Raw genomic sequence first — 21,742 nt, forward strand, 5'->3', positions numbered from 1 at the left:
CTGTCTGTCAGATCATTTACGTATACAGAGCATAAGAGTGGTCCTATAACGTTCCCGGCGGGCACTCCTGATGATACCCTGATCTCTAATGAACACTCGCCGTCGAGGACAACGTATTCACTTCGTCTACAGGCCACAAGTGACCCATCGGGACCATCCGACCGCCGTGTCATCCTCAGATGAAGGTGCAGATAGCAGGGGATTGTGGTCAACTCACCGCTCTCCCAGTCGCTATGATGATTTTCTTTGACCGGAGCCGCTACTATTCGGTCGAGTAGCTCCTTAATTGGCATCACAAGGCTGAGTGTACCCCGAAGAATGGCAACAGCACATGGCGGCCCGGATAGTCACCCATCCAAGTTCTGGCCACGCCCGACAGCGCTTAACTTCGGTGATCTGACGAGAACCGGTGTACCCACTACGGCAAGGCCGTTGCCTCGAGGACAACGTACTGGGTTCTATTGCTTAAAAAGTCTTCGAGACACTCACATATCTGGGTTCCTAAATCATACGCTCGAACATTCGTCAACAGTGTCTTAAGTGGGTCACCGTGTCAAACGTTTTCCGTAAATCTAAGAATACGGAACTGCCTTTTGCCCTTCATCCATAGTTCGCAGAATATGTGAGAAAAGGGCAAGCTGAGTTTCACACGAGTGATGCTTTCTAAATCCGTGCTGCTTTGTGAACAGATGCTTTCGCATCTTAAGGATTATTATATTCGCACTCAGAATACGTCCAGGAATTTTGTAGCAGACCTATGTTGAGAATATTGGACTGTAAATTTTCGAGTCCGTTCTTTTACCCTTCATGTAAGCTGGATTCCCCTGCGCTAGGCAGATTCACTCATCTCCGCCTCGAAAAATACGATAACAAACACTTAAAGTACGTACTACGCTGAACAAAGTTCACACGATCTACACAAAACTTCCGTCCTTGAAGCTAAACTGACGACTGTGGCGACAGGAAAGGCATCCAGCAACAAAGTTAGAATAAAATAAATTTACCAGATCATGGAAAATAGCGGATCAGGACTACGCCAAGAAAGAAAGCAATGGGACAAGCATCCGAAGATTTTGAAAAGTCTGCCTGGGATGGAAATGGACTGTAGTGGTGACAGTTGATGAAACTAATGAGAGATAGAGGGAAGATTTGAAATTAACATGCCATCGATGATGTCGTCATTAGATAGGAAGCACAAGTTAGGTTCGGGGGTGGATGCGGGAGGATATCGACCATGTCCTTTGCAAACGAATCATTCATGATTTAAATAATGAAACAGTATACCCCAGTTGCGAATTTTTCGTGCTTAGCGCAACACGTTTCGAGACTTTATTTTCATTGTCAAGTGCAAAAAATGTACAGGAAAATTACGTGTGATATTCGCAAATTTGTGTTTCCGTCTCTCTTGCACTCTAGGCAACATTTACAAAATGGTTCAAATGTCTCTAAGCACTATGGGACTCAACGTCGGAGGTCATCAGTCCCACAGATTTAGAACTACTTAAACCTAACTAACCTAAGGACATCATACACATCCATGCCCGAGGCAGGATTCGAACCTGCGACCGTAGCAGCAGCGCGGTTCCGGACTGAAGCGTCTAGAACCGCTCGGTCACAGCGGCCGGCAACATTTACAACAAAACAGAAAATAACGTATAATTGATGATACAGCATCTGTGTAGCCAGACTCTTTGTGAACCATACTGTCATAATATATTTGTAACTTATTTTGATTTCAAAAACAAACAACATCAGTACCGTTTTGCTTATGTGTGGTATTCAGCGTAATGGAAGAGGCACAGTACCTGTAAGTGAACGGACAAAAATGCTATTTCTAACATTAACATTTAAAGATCATCGTAAGCTTTATTTTGTCTGGTTTTGCGATTGCAGTATAGCCTCGAAAAGACGACTGCAGTCCAAAGAGGCATAAAAATACACATGCAAATATCACATATAACACTGACGTAAATATTTGCATTTGGCAGTGTTAATAAATTCTTGAAACGCGTTGTGTTAACCAAGAAAAAAATTAGCAGCTGATGCAGTGTTTCGTTATTTAAAATCCAACATTCCCTTAAACTGATTTAGGGACACTATGGAATGCATAAATCTGGATGGCCGGACGAGATTGGAGCTGCTGTCCTTCCGAATTAGAGTTCGATGCTTATCACTATCCCACCCTACACGGTTAAAGCAATGAAGTTTTTGTTTGTTAGACCTGCTATACTCCTCCACGATCGAATGTAGGTATACGCAACAGCTACCAACGATCTCAATTAAGTTATCACTGCCAGTGAGAACAATCGTTTATTGGCCGTTGTTCAGGAAGTACGTCACGTATCCAATGTAACAAACTCATGTTGCTTCACACGGTGATTACTTATACTGCTTTCCGTATTTCATCACGTGCCGGTCACCTCTCAGACAGGGCTGCTTGTATGTGACCGGAGGACGTCATCACGCATCTTGCTTCTCGTGCTGCGCCTGCTATGCCTGAGTACAAAGGATTTTCTCAAGATTTCTTCTGAACAGGAAACTGCTAGATATGAGGACGTTTCTTAATGATGGCAGAGTACTATGAGAGACGGATGCACTGACCTCGTAGTGTCGCACGCTGGAACAATGCCTGTGACGGTGTATCAAATCTTCAAGCTGAGGTGTTCGAGCAATTCTAAAACAGTTCAAGAAGCACATTAATCCTAACATGTGGGCTGTTGGTTTCTAATTGCTCTGCTGAGAGAATTATCCCCGAGAGCAGTGGTATTCCTTCAAAATTACGGATGTGTAAGATCTTGGAAGGGGGGAGGGGGGATTGACGTTCGTCGTAGAGAAAATCTAATGCGGTATATCTAACACAGTTGACCTCCTCCACACCAACCAGCACTCATTTCGTAAAAGTCGGTCATGTGAAACTCTACTCGCACTTACCCCATACGACGACCTGAAAGCCACAGATCATGGCAATAAGGTGGATGCAGTATTTGACTTCCGAAAAGGATTTGGCTCGGGGTCGCAAATCCTTTTTTTACCGAAAGTACATTCGTGTTTGGTTTGAAGCGAAATTGGTAGCCGGACTGAGGATTTCTTGGTAAGGAGGGCGCTGCATATTATCTTGAATGGATGATTTGGAACGGATGATGAGTGTGATGTCATGTGTGATGATGGGAGTGTTTATGTCTGAGGGGGGTGACTGCTCCAAGTACCAGAAACTAGGGGTGAGTGGCAGAACAGAGGTCTCAGTGCATTCAAGGACTGTGGGGAAGAGGGAGTAATCAAAATGGAGGTTGTCAGTAATGGAGAAGACCTCGGAGAGGTGGGAAGTAAAGTAGTTAGCCTTACTGAGGTTGTCAGGGAAGGAGCGGCGGTCGTGGAGAAGAGGGTAATGCTGGGCTGGGTGGCTACCAGTAAGGCAGTGGAAGGCTGACCGTAGCGGTCGCGCGGTTCCAGACTGTAGCGCCTAGAACTGCTCGGCCACTCCGGCCGGCCATAATGAAGATCTTGATAAGCTGCGAAGTGGTCCAAAGACTGACAACTAGCCTTAAATATTCAGAAATGTAAAATTTTGCGCTTCAGGAAACGAAAAAACTTAGTATCCTGTGATTACCACATCAACGAGTCACAGCTGGAATCGGTCGACTCGTACAAACAGGCGTATCAATTTGTAGAGACATGTCATGAAACGATTACATAGGCTCAGTTGTAGTTCAGGCGCGTGGGAGGTACCGGTTCATTAATGGCTGACCTCGTCTGTTGACTTGAAGGGGCGTGAAGGGACACGTACAACACAAACGCGTACAGGCCGATTTCGTCTGTTGACTGACAGGGACCGCCGACAGTTGAAGAGTGTCGTAATTTGTAATAGGCAGACAACCATACAGACCATCGCACAGGAATTCCAAACTGCATCAGGATCCACTGCAAGTACTATGACAGTTAGACGGGAGGTGAGATAACTTGGATTTTATGGTCGAGCGGCTGCTCATAAGCCACACGTCACTCCAGTGAATGCCAAACGATGCCTTGCTTGGTGTAAGGAGCGTAATCATTGGACGATTGAACAGTGAAAAAACGTTGTGTGGAGTGAAGAATCACGGTGCACAATGTGGCGATCCGATGGTAGGGTGTGGGTGTCATCTGCCAGCGTGTGTAGTGCCAACAGCAAACTTCGGAGGCGGTGGTGTTATGGTGTGGTCGTGTTTTTCGTGGAGGGGGCTTGCACCCCTTGTTGTTTTGCGTGGCATTATCACAGCACAGGCCTACATTGTTGTTTTAGGCACCTTCTTGCTTCCCACAGTTGATGGGCAATTCGGGGATGGCGATTGCATCTTTCAACACGATCGAGCACGTATTCATAATACACGGCCTGTGGCGGAGTAGTTACACGACAATAACATCCCGTGATGGACTGGCCTGCACAGAGTCCTAACCTGAATCTTATAGAACACCTCTGGGACATTTTGGAACGCCGACTTAGTGCCAGGCCTCAAAGATCGACATCGAAACCTCTCCTCAGTGCAGCACTCCGTGAAGATTGGACTGACATTCCCCAAGAAACTTTCCAGCACCTGATTGAACGTATGCCTGCGAGAGTGGAAGCGGTCACGAAGGCTAAGGATGGTCCAACACCATATTGAATTCCAGCATAACCGATGGAGGGCGCCACGAACTTGTAAGTCATTCTCAGCCATGTGTACGGATACGTTTCCTCACATAGTGTATTTCTGGATGCTGTTTGCAAAATGGTTCAAATGGTTCAAATTGCTCTGAGCACTATGGGACTCAACTGCTGAGGTCATTAGTCCCCTAGAACTTAGAACTAGTTAAACCTAACTAACCTATGGACATCACAAACATCCATGCCCGAGGCAGGATTCGAACCTGCGACCGCAGCGGTCGCTCGGTTCCAGACTGTAGCGCCTAGAACCGCACGGCCACTCCGGCCGGCGGCTATTAGTAAAGAAGTAATAAATTAATACGTTATGCCTGATGCTGCAGTTTCACTGCGTGAGAAACGAAAACATAGTAAGCGATAAACTTTTTTTGTATCACCATTTTGTGATGGTATTAGCGAGAAAAGTTTCATAAAAGTTAGATTACGTTAGGTTAGGTTTCAATTACGTGTAAACTTCGTCGCAAGTCGCTAAATGTCCTCATTCTCAGATACTGGATGAATATAGTCTAAGTATTTGCGCCCCAGTATGTTAACCACCTTTTTCATCCCCACTCCACCCCTTTGTGAGCTGGGTGCTTCTTACCCCCGCAGTGCTTTTTTCCAGATATAAAGCGATATATGTAACAAGTTTGGTTGGAACTGATCCTGGACAGAAACAGTCGCAAATGCTTCTGAGGATGTTGCAGAGCAGGCTGTAATGAGAAATAATTCTTACGAAAAAAATTCGATACACTGCATCGTTCCCGATTTAATTAGCATTGAAGTTAGCCAGTCAGATCGTTGCATGAGGAAATTCAAGCAGACTATTAGAGACGGTCTACCAAACATGTTCTTCGTTTGGTTTCCTCAAACCGAACAAGACAGCGCTACGAAAATTGAACATTGAACGGTAGCAAGTATCGAAATGTAGACCGTCCAGTGGTTTCCCGTGGTTTTTTTTCTTTGTGGTCGGTTACAGCTAACCAAATAAAGATCACGTTCGGCAACACCGCCTCTGACAGGCTGCTTGTATTTGCTTGCGCAAATACCTGATTGGCTAACTTCAATGCTAATTAAATAAGAAACGGTACAGCGCATCCAATTTTTTCTTAACTATTATTTCTTAGCCCAATCTACCCTGCAGAATTCTTACAAGCTTTTCGGACTGCTTCTGAACACATTTTATATACAAGTTGAGGGGTGATAGTATTAGTGATTCTGAACAAAAGACTTCATATGGACGTATGCTCTATTCCGAATGGTTTCCGAGATAGAACACATTTTATATCACTTTTGTACGTTTTTCTTGAATAACTCGAAAACTGCACCTCCAGCGAAAACGTGTCCCCGTACAAAATTACACTATATTAAATTTCCTACAAAAAAAGGTCCCATTCATTTTTTCTCTACAACTAATGGTTTGTGCGAAGAGAGCGCGACAATGTTGAAAAACTCGCTCGACGCACATGCGCTGTAGCCTACGTAGCTTTTGTAGCCCAATTTGAGGTAGCATATTGAGGTAGTAAGTTGATACGAACAGTTTGATACGGGACACTTGTGGTCATCAAGTCGGGAAACTACCTCAAATTGGCCTACAAAAACTACGTAAGCTACAGTGCATGCGCGTCGAGAGAGTTTTTCAACATTCTCGCACTCTCTTCGCACAAACCATTAGTTCTAGAGAAAAAATGAATAGAACTTTTCTGGAGGAAGTTTAATATAGTTTACTTTTGTACTGAGACACGTTGTCGCTGGAGGGTGCGGTTTTCGAGTTATTCAAGAAAAACGTACAATAGTGGTATTAAATATGTTCTGTCTCGGAAACCATTCGGAATAGGGCATACGCCCATATAAAGTTTTTTTATTCAGAATCACTAATACTATCATCCATCAATGCATGTACCTTTGTACCTTTCCTCCTGACAATGCCTCTCCTAAGACATGTTTTAAAAGAAAAACTAAATCCCATGAATAACCAACTCTCAGGAGCGACCTGTGTGTTGCCGTGGATCGAGCTGACTGCTACCGCCATGCAGCAGCACGACACACTCGCTGCTGGAGTGCTGGTTATTCCTCGGCTTTTACTGTCCCTGTTAGCACATAAAAAGAATGTCGTACTAGACCAATTTGGGACCGCTCCATCGAATGGGCACGTAAAATTCCACTGTAAAAAAACATTTTGTTTGTAATGGGAAACAACCCGACGCTTTCTGCGACACTTTGGCGTCGCCTTAAAGACTTGATGAGTTTGGGCTGACTCCAGCTACACATTGCAAAAACGAAATTGCAAATATCTGCAGAAACACCAGGGAAAATGCGCCCGATGACTCTTAGGAGAGACACCCTACGTATATACAGGCTGAATCGACTAAAACTTGCACTGCAGATATTGCGGAAAGGGAAAGTGATATTGATGTGCAGAATACACTACTGGTCATTAAAATTGCTACACCATGAAGATGACGTGCTACAGACGCGAAATTTAACCGACAGGAAGAAGATGCTGTGATATGCAAATGATTAGCTTTTCAGAGCATTCACTCAAAGCTGGCGCCGGTGGCGACACCTACAACGTGCTGACATAAGGAAAGTTTCCAACCGATTTCTCATACACAAACAGCAGTTGACCGGCGTTGCTTGATGAAACGTTGTTGTGATGCCTCGTGTAAGGAGGAGAAATGCGTACCATCACGTTTCCGACTTTGATAAAGGTCGGATTGTAGAGTCGCAATTGCGGTTTATCGTATCGCGACATTGCTGCTCGCGTTGGTCGAGATCCAATGACTGTTAGCAGAATATGGAATCGGTGGGTTCAGGAGGGTAATACGGAACGCCGTGCTGGATCCCAACGGCCTCGTATCACTATCAGTCGAGATGACAGGCATCTTATCCGCATGGCTGTAACGGATCGTGCAGCCACGTCTCGATCCCTGAGTCAACAGATGGGGACGTTTGCAAGACAACAACCATCTGCACGAACAGTTCGACGACGTTTGCAGCAGCATGGACTATCAGGTCGGAGACCATGGCTGCGGTTACCCTTGACGCTGCATCACAGACAGGAGCGTCTGGGATGGTGTACCTAACGACGAACCTGGGTGCAAGAATGGCAAAACGTCATTTTTTGGGACGAATCCAGGTTCTGTTGACAGCTTCATGATGGTCGCATCTGTGTTTGGCGACATCGCGGTGAACGCACATTGGAAGCGTGTATTCGTAATTGCGATACTAGCATATCACCCGGCGTGAAGGTATGGGGTGCCATTGGTTACACGTCTCGGTCACCTCTTGTTCGCATTGACGGCGCTTTGAACAGTGGACGTTACATTGCAGATGTGTTACGACCCGTGGCTCTACCCTTCATTCGATCCCTGCGAAACCCTACATTTCAGTAGGATAATACACGACCGCATGTTGCAGGTCCTGTACGGGCCTTTCTGGATACAGAAAATGTTCGACTGCTGCCCTGGCCAGCACATTCTCCATATCTCTCAGCAATTGTAAACGTCTGGTCAATGGTGGCCGAGCAACTGGCTCGTCACAATACGCCAGTCACTACTCTTGATGAACTGTGGTATCGTGTTGAAGCTGCATGGGCAGCTGTACCGGTACACGCCATCCAAGCTCTGTTTGACTCAATGCCCAGGTGTATCAAGGTCGTTATTACGGCCAGAGGTTGTTGTTCTGGCTACTGATTTTTCAGGATCTATGCACCCAAATTGCGTGAAAATGTAATCACATGTCAGTTGTAGTATAATACATTTGTCCAATGAATATCCGTTCATCATCTGCATTTCTTCTTGGTGTAGCAATTTTTATGGCTAGTATTGTACGATATCTCGTGACCGACTCTCACACACACTTGCTACAAAAATCACTGACATTCTAACTTACCCTACTTTTAGGTTTTTAATGTCAATAGGCATTGTTTCAGTTAAAAAGTTGCTGTTTGCACAAAAAATACGCTTTGTAAGTAATATTACAGTCTGTTTATTGGCTAGCAATACGAGCCCCTGACTAGCAATCCACTTTGTGAAAACCACACATCAAGAGAACTTACCATTTGTGCAATATTTGTGGTGCAAGTGTTGCGTGATTCGTGTAAGTGTACACATTGTGATCATTGGTACCCACTTCATTGTGTTAGTTGTTTTTTCTTTGGGTCTAACAGCCTTTCCACAAACACGTCAAATAATTTACTACCTGATGTTTTCTGCACAGTCCTAACTGCACCACGAGCTGGACTATGCCTGTCAGTATAGACTAACCGTTTTGTGTCCACACTTCAACAACTGACCTGCTACCCAAGGAAAAATAACCATTCGTGTGTGTGTGTGTGTGTGTGTGTGTGTGTGTGAGAGAGAGAGAGAGAGAGAGAGAGAGAGAAATATTTCCGGAACTGCTCTGCAAACCAAAAATTTAAATTTCCTTGCACTGCGCTTTCCTGCTGCAGTTTAGCCTTGTAAATGACAGGGTTATCGCTTGTCGAAATATCGGCATTGCCGACGTCACCCGGCTGCATTCCCGTAAGCTTTTTAAGTATTGGTTCTATATTATAATGGTGAGTCTGGAAGCTGTGACGGTAGTGAAAAATGACTTGGGTGATGTACAATTTGTTACTGCAATTGTCCTGCGAGCTACTTTAGCACTTGAGGAAATTAGTCCCGTTACCTTACATAGTATTTTTTAAGCTTTTAGTGTTCTCCTTTGCCATAATGTTTTACACGAGAAGTATGAGGAATTACGCAGTCCTTGAAATCTTTTTTTATGGGCTTAGGGCTTGTAACGAGAGTTCCTAATTTATGCCGCTGTGAATCAAATTACTTACGTACCAATGAACTAATGCATATCTTTTGTGTTCTGGTTACATTTCCACGGCAGCACTCCACCTTCACACGATGAAGACGAAAATAATTCCATTACGTAAGGAATATCATAGAGAAATATCTATAGTTACATGCCATCTGGCCCGATATTTCCCAAGACAAAGCTGCGATGGCAATCAACTTAAAATTTAAACTTGTATTTTTCGTCTTTATCTGCAAAGTCTGACACGATTGCTTCGTGGTGGTGGGAGCAAATAAATCAACAGAGTTCTGTGACGCCTGGAAACGGTTCCCAGTCCTCCAAATGCTTGATGAGAAGAAATAAAACACAACAAGCCAGCGACAGATTAAAGAATTTTATTCTGTGCATAAGTTGTTGCTGTCTTAGTCTCAGTGAGTTTCCGTTTATAACTTTCTGGATGTGGTCTAGAACTGACGTTTCTCCTTCAATAATTTTCAGTTGATCACTTTTCGCGTATGGTGCCGAATTATTCCAAGCAGCGTAAAACGTTTATAGGAAAATCAAAAAAGATGACGAGTTAAAGACTGTCAGTTATTTTCTATCACAGAGATATAAATCAGACTACCATACCACAATAAAATATGCTAAACGAGACCAGATCTTTAAAATTACCTTAATTATTTGTGCTACAGTGGAACGTTTATCACAACGAAAGAAAAAAAAAAAAAAAAAAAAAAACGAACAAGGGCGAGCAAGACTCGTGCTCTGGGAGTTCCGTACAAACTCAATTACGAGCTTTGTCCGGAAAATACGTATAAAAGTTGAATAATAACTTTATTTTACAGTTATTCAGGTATTACAATATGGTCTCCTTCAAAGTACTCGCCCTGAGACGCAATACACTTCTGCCAACGCCGTTTCCACTGTTGATAACATTGCTGAAAGTCTTCAGTAGTGATGTTCAGTTGCCGTGTCGTTTCCGCCTTGATGGCTTCCACATCTCCCAAGTGCCGCCCCCGAAGCACCATTTTGCATTTCGGGAACATGAAGAAGTCACACGGGGCTAAATCGGGTGAATAAGGCGGGTGGTCTGTCACGGTGATTGAGCTTCGGGCCAAAACCCGCGCACAACGAGCGACGTGTGAGCGGGCGCATTGTCGTGATGAAGGATCCACCTGCCCCCTTTTGCCAACTCCAGTCGAACTCGGGCCACACGAGCTCTGAGACGTGTCAGAACTTCAACGTAAAAATTTCCGTTCACTCTCTGGCCGGGAGGGACAAATTCCTTGTAAACAATGCCCCTAGAATCAAAGAAAACAATCAACATTGTCTTCACATTGGACCTTGGTTTTCGCGACTTTTTTGTTCTCGGTTCTCCTGCTATTTTCCATTCCTTGCTTTGAGATTTGAGCTCCGCATCGAATTCGTTAAACCAGGACTCGTCTCCAGTGATGACTCGGTTGAGAAAGTCCCCTCGTTCCCCTGCTTCCACCCATTCCTCACAGCACTCAACCCTCTTTGCTTCCTGTTCTGGCGTCAAGAGCTTCGGTACGATTTTCGCACACAATTTCTTCATTTCAAGTTTTTGTGTCAGGATTTCGTGAACGATTGTTTTGGGGATTGACAGCTCGTCAGCAATCATTCTGGCTGTCAATCTACGGTCTTTAAGAACACAAACCCGAGTTCGTTCAACATTTGCATCGGAACTCGATGTCGACGGGCCTCCTGGGCGAGGGTCATGGTTCACTTCTTCTCGGCCATCCCGGAACCTTTTTAACCACTTGTTCACGGTTGGTTCCTTCAGAGGATTGTCTCCGTAAACCTGTTTCAAACACTCAAAAATCTCACGGCCATTCTTGCCTAGCTTTGCAAGAAACATGATGTCGACGCGCTGTTCCTCAATCAGAGAGATCTCCATGCCGACGGCAGGTGAAAAAGGGTAACTGTCAACAAGCTGCCGCACACTCCCACCTTCACGCAGAGTGCTCTGACTCGAACTGAGCGTTGATGGGATTGATTACAGCAGTAGTCCCACCTGGCGGTGACTGCAACTTGTAACATAAAGACATCATACAACATTTATACGTATTTTCCGGACAAACCTCGTATATGTGCCAGAGAGTTCATGTATAGATCTTGATGAGCGAGTTTGCGAGTATCAAAATATCTGACGTAAATGGCCGCAATGACTTAGAATCTTAAATTCTTCACACCGCCAATGAACCGTAGACCATCATGTTTGACATAAATTTCAACTTGATACCTCTACCCACTGCAGAGATAAACGGGTCTTAACAGACGGACAGATAGCTATACAGATAGGCGGACAGCAAATGGTAAAGAAATATTTTTTATGTGATATAATTAAAAATTGGCAATTTTCGAATTTTTTCCTTTCACTTGCACTATGAAACCTTGCTTCTTACCAGATTTCATGATTGTAGGTCAACGAGAAGTACCCTACAGGTTTTTATGAGTGAATTCGTATCAAAATAAGTGACATAAATAGCCGTTTCTTTAAATTGCATTGACTTAAATGCTTTAATTTTGTACACCGCCAAGGGACCATAGGCTTTAGTAAGTGATATAAATTTCAACTTGGTACGTCCACTCGTTCCGGAGGAAAAGATGTCTTAACAGACGGACAACAAAGTGATCCTGTAAGGGTTCCATTTTTACCGATAAGATGTGGAACGCTAAAAATTATTTTCACCAGTGAAAATGGAAAGTGTTACACCACGAACACCTTGACCGGACGCTGCCAAACTGATACTTTAGTATTTACATCCTACAAGGTATGCTGATTAGCATCTCATTCTCCTGCGACTTTATTTCCGGTACAAAAAAGAGCCATCCCTACAGATGAAGAATGGTGGTACCGTGTATCTCCCTGACAGGAAACAGAGTTTCATCAGGGCAGAGCTCTGCATTAAGCTATCAGACATAGCTCAACTGAACATTAACTACACGCAGTGTCCCACAAGGTTCCGTCTTAAGTCTCTTGCTAGTTCTCGTGTATATCAATGACCTTTCACCAGTAACATTACCAGAGGCCAAACTCGTTGCGCTAAATAGCAAATCAAGTATAGTTTTCGGAAGATCGATAAATGAAATTTACATGGATATTAATAAATGGCTTCTAGCCAATTCTTTTTCAAGAAACTCTGAAAAACACGCTATATGTAGTTCAATAATTGTAAGAGGTTACCTCCCAGCATATGCCGAAAATATCACGACACGCAGATAAAAGAGGTTGGCATTGCTAAATTCTTGGAATTACAGGTTGATAATAAATTAGACTGGGAGGACTGTACCACAGAACTTCTGAAGCACATAAACAAATTTTTATTTGCAATGCAGATGTTGTCAGATGTAGGTAATACAAAAACGCAAAAGCTAGTATTCTTCACTTACTTTCATTCCATAATATTATACGGGATAATTTTTTGGTGTAACTTATCAATCTAAGCTAAAGTTTTCCAAATGGAAAAACGTGTAATACGAATTATTTGCGGTGTGAACTCAAGACGATTGTCCAAGAAACTGGGCATACTAACTATCGCTGCCCAACAGATTCATTCCGTAATGAACTTTGTCATTAATAATATATTTCTGTTTCAAACCAAGAGCTTAGTTTATAGAATCATACTAGAAATAAAAATTATCTTCGCAAAGAATTAAAGTCACTTGCTTTGGTCCAGAAAGGTGGCCATCATTCAGGTACAAACAATTTCAAAAACTTACAAGAAGCCATAAGAAGTTTAACTACTAATAAATTTCACTTTAGGATGAGCCTAAAGGATTTACTGGCAGCCAATTTCTTCAACTCCATTGACGAATTTCTTAGTGGAACGGGCTGATGAGTATGTTATTCGATCACAAGCATGCTGCCCCCCCCCCCCCCCCCCTACGTAGTGCGGACTGACACTGATGCATACGTTATCCGATCAGAAGCATGCTGGCCGCCCTACGTAATGCAGATCTGACAACTAGATATCACCAGATGTGGAACCGTCAGTATAAAAGAAGGCAGAGAGCGTTGTGTTGTCAGTAAAGGAGCAGCAACAAGACTGGATAGGTCAGGAGAGCGAAGTGGCTTGGAACGTGGACTAGCCACTAGATGTCACGTGAATAACGAATCCTTCAGGGACACTTCAGCCCTTCTACAGCTGCCCAAGTTGACTGTTGCTGATGTGATTGTGAAGTGGAAACACCAAGGAACAACGACATTCAGACGAAGACCAGGCAGACGGACAGGGACCGTCGAGAATTGCGGAAGTTAGTTGTAAAAAATCTGCGGAAGGAATCACTTGTGAGTTAAAACGTGCTACCAGAAGTTCAGCTAGCACAGTGGCTGTGGTTATGGAGTTAAAAGAGATAGGGCAGAACGGTCAACCAGCTCCTCATAAGCCAGACACTTCTGGAGTCAATGCTAAGTGACGTTTGAGGTGTTATAAACAGCGACGGCACTGGACGGTGGGTGACTGCAAACGAGTGATAGGAGTGATGAATGACGCTATACTCTGTGGCAGTCCGATGGAAGCGTTTGGGTTTCCCGAACGCCTGGAGAAGGTAAAATGGAAATGCCGTTTGGCTAGGGCCTCCCGTCGGGTACCGTTCGCCTGGTGCAAATCTTTCGAGTCGACGCCACTTCGGCGACTTGTGTGTCGGTGAGGATGAAATGATGATTATAAGGGGGAGGAGGAGACTTGTGTTTAACGTCCCGTCGACAACGAGGTCATTAGAAACGGAGCACACGCTCGGATTAGGGAAGGGTGGGAAAGGAAATCGGCCGTGCCCTTTCTAAGGAACCATCTCGGCATTTGCCTGAAGCGATTTAGGGAAATCACGGAAAACCTAAATCAGGATGGCCGGAGACGGATTAGAACCGTCGTCCTCCCGAATGCGAGTCCAGTGTGCTAACCACTGCGCCGCCTCGCTCGGTATGATGATAAGGACAACACAACACCCAGTCCCTGAGTGGAGAAAATCTCCGACCCAGCTGGGAATCGAACCCGGGCCGTTAGGTATGACATTATGTCGCGCTGATCACTCAGCTACCAGGGGCGGACCTGGAGAAGGGTACCTGCCATCATGTGTAGTGCCAACATTGAAGTATGGAGCAGATGATGTTACGGTATGTAGGTGTTTTGCGTGGTTAGGGTATGGTCGCCTTATTGCGCTTACGAAAACGCTAAGAGCGAAACTATATGAACACATTTCACAGCGTTTTGTACTGCTTACAGTAGAGGTACAGTCTCGAGGGTGTGGTCCCCTTATGGCGTTTACTAAACGCTAAGAGCGAAACGTATCCATTGGAATACCTTTGGGATGAGCTAGAACGTCGATTTCTCTCCAGACATCATTATCTTCTCTGGTTGAATAATGGGCTGCTGTTGCTCCCTAGACATCCAGACACCTCACTGAATGTGTTCCTATCAGAGTTCAAGTCGTCATAAAGGCGAAAGTGGATATGCAACATATTAATGTCCACATAAGTGTCCAAATACTTTTATCAGATAGTGTACGTTTTATTAGTAATATCAAAATGTGAGATTATAAGGTAAAATTACGTAAAATCTGCTTCTGCACGTCTTCAGTGCAGTAACGAAATCAATATAAATAAGTGTTGAAAACTGATTCTTTTCTTTGATGTAGCGTGGGTACAATAGCCTAAGAATTGTCATAAGCACCTCAGTAAGTCGTGCGTTTACAGTACTCGTTTTGTGACAAATTTGTTATTACCTTCCAAATGAAAATGTGTTTAAGTTTTTTTGAGATATTTCACATCAATGAAGACCATTTCATTTGAGGTGTGTGGAATGCACAGTAATATACTTTCTTTGTAAATATGTACCACGCTCAACGTCCCTGAGAACTGCTCACTATGGATGTGTAGCACGAACAGTGCATCAGTCTAATCTAATGTTATCCGAACATATTGGCTATTTGGCGTGTCTAACGTTACTGGAACTTTTCAGGTGGAAATCGCAACACAACATGCCCAGAGGACGCGCACGAGTATTTCTCGGACGTCGAGAAAGTTCAAATCATTATTATGATGGATATGGGAGAATCCTACCAGCGGTTCTCGAGCTCTGTTCCAACTCAACTACGGGAATCATGGTGTGTGGAGAAATTGGAATGACATCAGGAATAGTTTGGTAAATGTTGAATGGATTCCGTATGCTCGCCAGTCAGTGTCAATAATGGTAAACCCTACTATTATACCTTTCAGGACCTGGGTACCAAATGGCCTATTCCAGAAGAATAACCCAAGAACCCACGCTGCAGCTCGCACCACAAACGCTTTGCGGGAAGTAACTATCCTTGAATGTCCTTTCCAACCCCTGATTTGTCACCCATAGAGCACGTTTTAGATGCGGTGAGAAGATATATAATTTCATACCAACCTCCTTGTAGCAATTTTCAGAAGCTGACACAGCATCTGTTTCAGGCATGGCAATAATTTCCTTGACATGACCTTCGGAGACTGCTTTCCTCCATAATAAAACGAATACAAGAGTTTATTCGCGCCCAAAGGGATCACAACTCATTGCGATGGGCATTAATTCCGAATAGAATGAAAGTTTAATCATTTAATGCTTATTATGTGATGAACATCCCCATGAGGTTTTATAAATATCAGACTGAGGCTTCATTGTGTAACACTATTAATTTCCAAGCGTTGAGTCCAGACTTTAAAACTGTATTATCCTCATTCTGGTTCCTGATCACTTATAGAACCTGAACTTCATGTTGATTCTCTAAAACTACTAAGGTGTAAGAGTCAGAGAATTCTGCGGCAATTCTTTTTTATTTCTTTATTGTAATTTCATTACCCTGCCCCATATGGGCACGGGAGTGCTGGCAGTGGCACAATCCACCGCTCTTCAGTTGAGTGCCATTACAAAAAAAAAAAAAAAAAAAAAAAAAAAAAAAAAAAAAAAAAAAAAAAAAAAAACTTATACATAAGACGGGTGGAAGAAAGAGGGATATAGAAACACAGTAACCGGAGACAATGGAAGTTAAAACAGACACTGACATGGGGACGTTCCTTGGGGAAGGATGTGGAGGGTGTGGAGATGGAGACAGGGCACGACACAACAGTAAGGGTACAGCAACGGGCTGGGGGTGGAGAGGAGTGAGGACACCAGGCAGTGGGGGGATTAAATCGGCAGACGATGTACAGGGTGCAGATGTATTTGAGGAAAAGAAGAAGATGGGGGAAGGATATGAGGTCATAGAGGATTCACTTGGGGGATGGAAGATGGATATGGAAGGTGAGGAGGGTGCATGACATTCTAGGATTTATAGGGGCTTTATAGAATCTGGGGAGGAAGAAATCCAAGCGATGCTGGCATAACAAAGGATGGGGCAGATCAAGAATTTATAAACGTGAAGGATGGTGGAAGTTTACTGTCCCCATGTCCAGCCAGACAGTAGTTTCAGGAGGCAGAGTCTATTGTGGGCATAGTGTTGGATCATAAGGAGATGGGAAGTCCAGGTGAGGTAACAGTTGAGGGTGAGGCCAAGGTATTTCAGGGTAGGAGTGAGGTGGATAAGGCTACCATAAATGGTGAGGTAAAAATCGTGGAACCAGAAGGAGCAGGTGGTACGACCTATGATGATTGCCTGGGTCTTGGAAGGGTTGATGTGAGAAAGCCACATGTTGCACCATGCGGTGAACAGGTTGAGGTGGGTTTGAAGGGTATGTTGGGACCGTTGAGCCGGCCGCAGTGGTCAAGCAGTTCTAGGCACTTCAGTCCGGAACCATGCAACTGCTACAGTCGCAGGTTCGAATCCTGCTTCAGGCATGAATGTGTGTGATGTCCCTAGGTTAGTTAGGTTTAAGTAGTTCCAAGTTGTATGGGACTCATGACCTCAGATGTTAAGTCCCATAGTGCTCAGAGCCATTTGAACCTTTTTTTTTTTTTTTTTTTGGATCGTTGAAGGGTAGGATAAAGGGCTAGGAAGGCGGCGTCATCAGCAAATTGGAGGAGGTGAACAGGCAGGGGATGTTTGCGCATATCGGCAGTATACAGGAAATAGAGGAGAGGGGAAAGGACGGAACCTTGGGGCACGCTGGCGGTAGGATAGGACGTATGGGAGTTGGTATTGTGGATAGTGACATAGGGGGGACTATGGGAGAGGAAGGAAGCAACGAGACGGACGAAATTGATGGGGAGATCGTAGGTCTGGGGTTTGAAGAGGAGCCCTGGATGCCAGACATGGTTGTAGGCATTCTGGAGGTCGAGGGAAACAAAGATAGCGAAGCAACAGGAGTTAAGCTGGAGGGAGAGAAGTAAGGTTAAGGAGCTGGTCGTCGGCTGAGAAAGAGGACCAGAAGTCACACTGGGTAAGGGGAAGGAGGTGGTGCTGGTTAAGGTGGTGATGAATACAGAGGGGAGAGAATGGATTCGAAGACCTTGCTGAACACAGAGGTGAGGCAGATGGGACGATAGGAAGAGGCGTCAGAGGGGATTTGTTGGGTTTAGGGAACAGCAGGACACGGGAAGTCTTCCACAGGTCAGGGAAAAAGCCGGTGGAGAGGACATTGTACAGGGTAGCACGGGCAGCCAGGAAGACCGGGGCAGATTCCTTGAGGTGGTGGTAGGTGACACCATAGTGAACAAGGGCGGTGTTGCATTTGGAACGGATGATGAGTGTGATGTCATGTGTGATGATGGGAGTGTTTATGTCTGAGGGGGGTGACTGCTCCAAGTACCAGAAATTAGGGGTGAGTAGCAGAACAGAGGTCTCAGTGCATTCAAGGACTGTGGGGAAGAGGGAGTAATCAAAATGGAGGTTTTCAGTAATGGAGAAGACCTCGGAGAGGTGGGAAGTAAAGTAGTTAGCCTTACTGAGGTTGTCAGGGAAGGAGCGGTGGTCGTGGAGAAGAGGGTAATGCTGGGCTGGGTGGCTACCAGTAAGGCAGTGGAAGGCTGACCAGTTCTTGGAGGAGTTGACAGCCTCTAGCTATATTGAACGAGCAGCTTTGTTTTAGGGAAAAATATTTCTTTGATCTTTTTGAAGACTTGTTATAATTTTGACTGTTCTTTCGTTTTTTCTTCAATCTATGTTTTAGTTTACCTTCTTTCTATACAAATAATGCTGACTCGTGACTTTATCATTAGCATTTTTCTATGAGTAATGACGTTACAGCTTCTTTATATTTAACACTGCTGTTACGTTAGTATTCCTAATGTTTTGTTCCCACCCCCTTCTTTCTTTTCACAAACTGTTTTTTCAATAACAATCTCTTTTTAACGGATTTTGTATCGTTTAATGTTGCATGGGTTATTTCCGCATCACCATTACTTTACACAATATTATCTATTATACGAATTTATAACCATTTTGTGTGTAACACGAGATGTAATGGAGCTCTGTATATCTAAAACCTTATGCTGCCCTTTGTGTCTATGTTTCCTTCCTACGTATTAGGCAACATTGCTTGTTAACTAACGCCCCATGTTTCGCTATTCTGCCATTCATATTACAATGAATAACATCTAACGACTATTATATTCACTACTATATTTTCTATTTATTTTGGTGTGTCACATCTACAGAGGACGCCGTTTTTACGGCAACCCTTAACGTTTACATAGTCGCAATTATATTGGACGCCGTTTCTACGGCAACCCTCAACGTCTATATAGATTATCTTTGCTAGTAGCTTCTCTCTGTCGCTATAGCAACCATTGACAGTTATTCCATATATATTTGCCAACAGCACGGATGTTACGGAATAGATAACAGAGGGCAGCCTAGACTACTTTATTTTAAGCAAATTATTTACTACAGTTTATATTTTTTGACGAATAGCTATTTCATAGAAATTTTATGATGTATTTTACCTGTAACTCTTCTTCAAATCTTAGTAATATGGACTATTGTAATACATTTTATGCTAATAGTACACACTGTACTTCTGATTGGTTAATACTGATATCATACACAGGACGGTGAGTGGGACTAGTGCTATTTAAGACCAATCCCTGCCTATTCATTTTGCAGTCAGTTCAGAGTCGTGGATCGGCGCAGCCTGCTCCATGGAAGTCCACCTTCCATTCTGGGTATATGTAGTTTGTAATCTTATTTCAGTGTATATACTTTACTGTAAGGATCCCTCTATCTGTACGTGTGTTATTTCAGAATCTGAAGATGATCCTTAAGAATTGAAACCGGTCACTCCGATTAAAAGAAATTTGCAATTAAGACTGTTTCTTAATTATCATATCAATGGAAGTATCGATTATAGAGCACACAAGTTAATACAGGTACTACAACATACACAAAACAAATCAATACCGACAACAAAGAACACAAAACGCTCACCAGTACCATGGAGCAACGAACTCACGAGACTCAAGATGCCAGACCCAAACGAAAATTATTCCAAAGGGCGACAGCAGATAGGGACAGATGCATAAGACTTGAAGCATACAGGGATACACAAGACTTATACAGACAGACTCTATACAAAACACGTAGACAACAAAGGGAGCTATTTATAACAACACAAACAGAGCAAAATATATGGAGGGAACCATACAAAATACTGACAGAGAAGATAAAAAAACCACTAGTTCTGGGAACGCTAAGGCAGAATGACGGCACGATGACAAGGGGATGGAGGAATACAGCGAAGTTTCTGCTGTATAAACTGCTCCCTGACTACGTTATCGATACAGACACACAATATCATACAACACCAAGAGAAAAGCTACACACACCATACAACACTGCAACTATCACGTGTCCTTTTGTGCAAGAAGAGGTTTCGATAGGAATCTCAGAGCTCAAAAAAAAAAAAAAAAAAAAAAGAAAAAAAAAAAGAAAAGCACCTGGACGAGATGGTATCCACTCGGAAACTCTGAAGATACTAGCACTGCAGATCACCCCGTTCCTAACAACGTTACTGAACGATGCCTTACGGCTGGGCAGGGTACCTACAGTATGTAATACCTCCAAAGCAGTCATCATTAAGCAAAGATTCAGGAGAAGCTACTGTGTAAGCGCCTGCAAACACATAGAGCTGTAAGGGGTATGAGCCAACACCAGTTCGGCTTCAGAACTGGCATATCAGTAGATGATGCCATTAACCAGGCCCTACACATAGATAGTACTACAAAACATAAATAGGCCATGGCAATAATGATTGATATTGCTGGAGCATTCGATAATCTCTGGTGGCTGCACTGTCTCAGAGGTTTAGATACCTGAAGGTACCGCAGTTACTAGACTACTGTAAAGACAGAGTAGTCTAATGGCAGATGGACAGCCGGAAAGTAATTAAAAGAATTACCAAATGCTGTCCTCAAGGGCCGATCTGCTGCCTCATCTTCTGGGACATAACAGTCGAACCTCTCCTACAACTTCTGGATGGGGATGACAGGTCAGACGGAATTGTCGGCTACGCAGATGACCTATAACTTGTAGTTACTGCAAACAACAAAGCCCAGTTAGAAGAGAGAGCCAGTGGAATACTGCAAACAATCACGCAATTGTGTCACAACAATAAATTCAGGATAGCCGAAAACAAAACAACATACACATTACTGAAAGGATCACTCCAAAGACATCCTTCGGTTAAAATTAAGGACATAAACATCAAACGAGCACACGTTACGAGCTATCTTGGGGTACACATAGGTGAAAAATTGAATTTCCACGTACACATAAGACTATCAAGAGACAAAGCAGAAAAAATACAACACAAACTGGCGAGGCTAAATTAAAAGATGTACAGATTACCTCAACCAGTCATACGCTCTGTGCGCTCTTCGAATCAGTACTCAGCATCGCAGCTAGCACGTGGGCACTTAGACTGAACGTGGTCACCAACAAAGCATCGGTCAGGAGAGGGCAGAGAAGTATCCTACTTAGGCTATCTGGAGCCTTCGCCACCACTTCAGCGGATGTGTGGTGGTGCTCGGAATATGCCCCATAGATATCACGATCAAATACAGAGCTGCAAGGTACTGGTTAAAGATGAAGACACTAGATAAGATACTCACAATAACTGGTGTACCAATAGAAACGATACGTCACCTTAAAAGTTGGCGTTTGGATACATGGCAAGGTGAGTGGGATGTGAGTGATAAGGGACGTAGACTGCACGACTTCCTCCCTGACATAAGGAAGGGGTTGAGAACGAAACATATCGATCCCAGCCGCTGTATGGTACATTTCTTAACTGGACACGGACCTTATCCCACGCCCTTAAACCGCGTCAGTCTCAAGCAGACATCAACATGCACATGCGGGGAAGAAGGTTCCCCAGAACACACT

The 21,742-nt window shown here is 43.8% G+C and overlaps 1 pseudogene; it reads right to left on the reverse strand.

Moving 5' to 3' along the window:
- Positions 1 to 319: 319 nt before the first annotated feature.
- Positions 320 to 437, reverse strand: LOC124557044 (annotated as a pseudogene).
- Positions 438 to 21,742: the final 21,305 nt, after the last annotated feature.

The sequence above is a fragment of the Schistocerca americana genome, chromosome X (assembly GCF_021461395.2).
Source record: "Schistocerca americana isolate TAMUIC-IGC-003095 chromosome X, iqSchAmer2.1, whole genome shotgun sequence".
In the NCBI taxonomy this organism is placed as follows: Eukaryota; Metazoa; Arthropoda; class Insecta; order Orthoptera; family Acrididae; genus Schistocerca; species Schistocerca americana.